At 34.1% G+C, this 4,670-nt stretch overlaps 1 long non-coding RNA gene across 1 annotated transcript; it reads left to right on the top strand.

The window, feature by feature from the left end:
- The first annotated feature begins 1,367 nt into the window (after positions 1-1,367).
- LOC145689107 (uncharacterized) lies at positions 1,368-2,179 on the top strand. The gene is made up of 2 exons (XR_014132098.1): positions 1,368-1,640; positions 1,987-2,179. It is a non-coding gene; the product is annotated as an uncharacterized LOC145689107 (long non-coding RNA).
- Positions 2,180-4,670: the final 2,491 nt, after the last annotated feature.

Raw genomic sequence — 4,670 nt, 5'->3', positions numbered from 1 at the left:
CTTGTGCCTGTTTTCATTACTTCAGGCTATGATGCTAAGATAGTATATGCTAATTTGATTGTAAGGCGAAACAGGAATTCCCCTTTGCCCTTTCCATTTCGCCTTACGCCAGCGAAGGGGATTTTCAAGTTATGATAGGGAAATTTAGTGTCATTTTGGAAAACATTTGTAATGCTAGTAGTATTTACGTTTGAACGAACAGAATAGCGTATAATCAAAGCAAGTATTCAGAACTTTGTGTTATCTGCGTCACTGTTTAAAAAATTGCTCATGTAGCCTTGTATTTGTACCTCACATATGAAGAAGAGAGCGGCGGAAAAACGAACATCAACAATTACTAAGACATATAGGTAAGTATATATAATAGTTGTAATAAGGTATAAGTAATTTTGATACTGAAGCTTCTCTGCATGTTTCTAATATTTACTCGTGCAACTTTTCCAAAAGTTATTTTAGAACTTTAGATGTGGAACTTTTCTTAAAAGGCATCCTAGCTAGCACACAAATACATAGTCCATTTTTTTTTTATTTATAGTGTAACACAATTAACCGGTCGTAGTTAATCAATATTCCGTCTGTCTTTACTTTCTAGAGGGAAAGTACGACTTTTTATTTATTTATTTATTTTTTTTTGCTGTTGATGTTTAAAATGAATTTATTTTCTTCTCTCCAGGAAGAAGATTGCTAAGGGAAATTACTGTCGTGAAACTGTATCTGTTGTCCCTATTTTTGGTGCCGTTAAACACTCTCTATATAACGTACGAGCATGAACCGGGCACCACTATCGCAAACGCAGGACGGCAAAAACTTTTATTGGGGGATGAAGGCTATGACACCAGTAGAATTCTTGTAAGTTATATTTTAGTAATCAAGAAAATAGTTTATCATTTCTTACGTTCTTCTTGTTTATTTTCTTTTTTTTCTTTCTTTCTTTCTTTCTTTTTCTTTCTTTCTTTTTTTTTTTTTGAAATCGTGAAAATCTGTTATGACAATAGTAATAGGAGTAAGAATATTAATATTAAAGCATTTTCTTTAGAATGTCTGTGTTGTTTATTCTAGTCTTTCTATCTTCAACAGGTTTTCGGCACTATTGGAACTTTGAAAATTATGTGTCAGTGCGACAGGATTGCAATGGAGGGACACTTAAGACTGTACCTCTCCTTTTCTCCCAAATGTACATCCTGCACGGAAAATATTTCGGCCAGGTATTTGTTCTCCTCTTCTGCATATTGCCCAGTAAAAAGCAAGAGACATGTAAGATTACTGGAGATAATCATGGAAGAATCTGAGAAATTTGGACTGCGTTTCAAATTGAAAGAAGTTTCTATTGATCTTAAGAAAGTAGTAATCAATGCTATAAATAAAGTATTTCCTGGTTAAAATCACAGGATGTTCCTTCCACTTCTCTCAGTCTGTTTGGAGGAAGGTTCAGCAGTTAGAACTTTCTCAATTGTACAAAGAGAACACTGAAGTAAAAAGATGGATTCGACATGCAGCAGCACAGCCTCTGGTACCAACTTCCCATTTAGATGTAGTGTTTGTACGTTTGCAAGAAGATGCGCCTGACGTTCTATGAAGGAGGAGTTCCATGATTATCTTATAGACACTTGGCTGGATGATGGTGACACGTTATTTTCTCTGTAAGTATGTTTTCTTTCCTACATAAATAGATGGCGCTTAGTGCAAAAAATTAATGATTGTTTTTTATTATTAAATCATTAATTAAGCTATCCCGAGCACTCTACAGTATAGCATTTTTTCCATTAACACCTAATGTAAAGTGTAATATAGATTTTCTTGCGACGTGCATGTATTGAAGATTCTACATTCACTGATTTGTAAATTATCAAAAGAACACATTCTTTTGCTTTGCAAAAGAAATAAATTAGGTTCACCCAAAATTTTGCCATCGACTTTCCAACGTAGATTCTCCTGCAATCCTTTGAATTTTTAATGTGCTAATGATGTATTTTTACCTATTTGCAGTGACTTGTGGAATCACTTTGAAAACGATCAAGAACAAATGACTAACAATGCAAGACAGTGGCACGTCAAATTACGAAGAAAGGCATCAAGGGATCACTTAGACATACATTCTTTCATTGAATTAATGAAAGACAGGCAACGTGAAAATGAAAAGTTGCGAGTACTTCAAGTGGTTATTAGAAAACACACTTAGAAAGCTAAGGTAGAGACGGTTTGACGACAGGATTCACCGCCTAAAAGATAGACTTAAGAACAGTGAAATTGATGTAAGTTCATATACTGATGCTGTTTCGTATTATATCCACATAGAAACTTGATATGCTATTTCGGGTGTGATAATAAAATTTATGTTCTAAGATATTTGAGTTTAATTTGTCTGAAATAGAAGAGACGTTGCACTTGAGAATAAGATAAATCCCTCTTTGTTACAGAAACAGAGTGAAAATTCCCTTGTATGTTATAAGGTCAAGCAGGAAAAGGCCAAACTGGAATTCCCCTTCCGCCTTAAGATAACATCCTTATCTTATGGCAAAATGTTTTGAGGGCATGGCAAAATGTTTTCAGGCAAAATGTTGTATGGCAAAATGTTTTGAGGGCATAAGGCGAAATGGAAAAAGGCCAAACGGGCATAAATTAGTATACTAAAATATAAAAAAGCGATAGAAAGATTCAGAGAACATAGACATACAAAGTTTGATTTATAATCTGAGTTGGTAGTTTCCACTTTTTTTTTTTTTTTTTTTTTTTTTTTTTTTTTTTTTTTTTTTTACTCTGTAAAGTTTTGTGTTTCCCATCGCTAGATATGCTATCGGTACGATTTTTCTAACATTGACCCATGTTCTTTTATTTCACCAAAGATTGGGATTTTAGCTTTAGTGAAAATGGCAAAACTGCTCTTGTAGAGCAACCTGTAAAAAAAGCTATGTACCTAGGTATAATAAATTGAGTTCTTTTCCTTTTTTGACTTGTAAGATATACTATTTGAAGGCCTTATTTTTGTAACTATTTTCTCATAATGGTTGTGACATAGTTTAGATGGATCTCATAAATTGAGTGGCCTAAATTCTATATTGCACATCTGATATACAGGGTTGTCAAGGGTGTGAAAACGATGGAATAAATTTACAACACTACCAAAACTATGAAATCGAGGTTTATTAGTGTGATGCATGACAGAGTGAAAATATTCCACTTTACATGAGAGCCTCTGCGACCATTTTGGAAGGTATCATACTGGATTTTAATTAATTCAGTGAAATGGGAACTTTACGATCCGATACTATTGTTGAAATAAGGTGTGATTTCGTAACGATATTATGGTAGTTTCCTCTCTGCTTGTTTGCATCCTGAACAAAATTATGATACAAAGTTTTTGTATCTAGACCTATATGATCAAAATTTCGTTAACAAAGAATATAGAAAACAATCTTGTTAATGTCTTTAAAAATCACACTTTATTTCAAAAATAGTAGTGTATCGTAAAGTCTATATTTCACTTAATTAACTCAAATCCAGTATGACTACTTCCAAAATGGCCGTAGAGGCTCTCATGTAATATGGAATATCTGTACTCTGTCCTGCATTACCCAAAAAGCCTCGATTACATATTTTTAGTAGTGTTCTAAATTTTTAATTGTTCCAATCCACAAGAAAGGCGACAAAACTGACTGTAATAATTATCGAGGCATTTCTCTTCTGTCAACATCCTATAAAATCCTTTCAAATATTCTGTTAGCAAGACTGACCCCATATGCAGATGAAATTATTGGAGATTATCAGTGCGGATTTAGACGAAATCGATCAACTATCGACCAAATATTTACCATTCGCCAAATACTCGAAAAAAAGTGGGAATACAATACCCCGGTACATCAACTATTTATTGATTTTAGAAAGGCGTACGACTCGGTTAGGAGAGAAACATTATACAACGTTCTTGCAGAACTTGGAATACCGAGAAAGCTAATTAGATTAATTAAGATATGTTTAAATGAATCCCAAAATAAAGTCCGGGTAGGAAATTTTTTGTCCACGAGCTTTCACGTCGAAAATGGCCTGAAACAAGGAGATGCGTTGTCGCCATTATTATTTAACTTCGTTTTGGAATACGCTATAAGGAAAATCAAAGATAGCAACCAGGGCTTACAGTTGAACGGTATTCACCAGGTTATGGCATATGCTGATGATGTAAATTTAATAGGAGATGATAGGAGAACAATAGAAAGAAATGCAGAGATCTTATTAAACGCTTGCAGGGACATGGGTTTAGAAGTAAATGCAGAGAAAACTAAATACATGGAAGTGCGTCGGAACCGGAATACAGCAAATTATGGATGCGTTAAAATACTAAATAATACTTTTGATAAAGTGGATACTTTCAAATATCTAGGATCAATATTAACAGAGGAAAATCATATTCACGGAGAAATTAAATGTCGACTAAAAGCAGGGAATTCGTGTTACTATTCGGTTCAAAATCTCTTGTCGTCGCGAATTCTGTCGAGGAATTTGAAACTTAAAATATACAAAACGATAATCATGCCTGTTGTTCTGTATGGCTGCGAAACATGGTCACTTACTCTGAGGGAAGAACATAGACTGAAAGTATTTGAGAACAAGATCCTGAGACGAATATTCGGACCCAAGAGGAACGGGAATGGGGAATGGCGGAAACTTCATAACGA

The sequence above is a fragment of the Thermobia domestica genome, chromosome 7 (assembly GCF_964235325.1).
Source record: "Thermobia domestica chromosome 7, izTheDome1.hap1.1, whole genome shotgun sequence".
NCBI classification, from domain to species: Eukaryota; Metazoa; Arthropoda; class Insecta; order Zygentoma; family Lepismatidae; genus Thermobia; species Thermobia domestica.
Note: the sequence above shows the minus strand (reverse complement) of the source record. Positions and strands in the feature narration are given on the sequence as shown.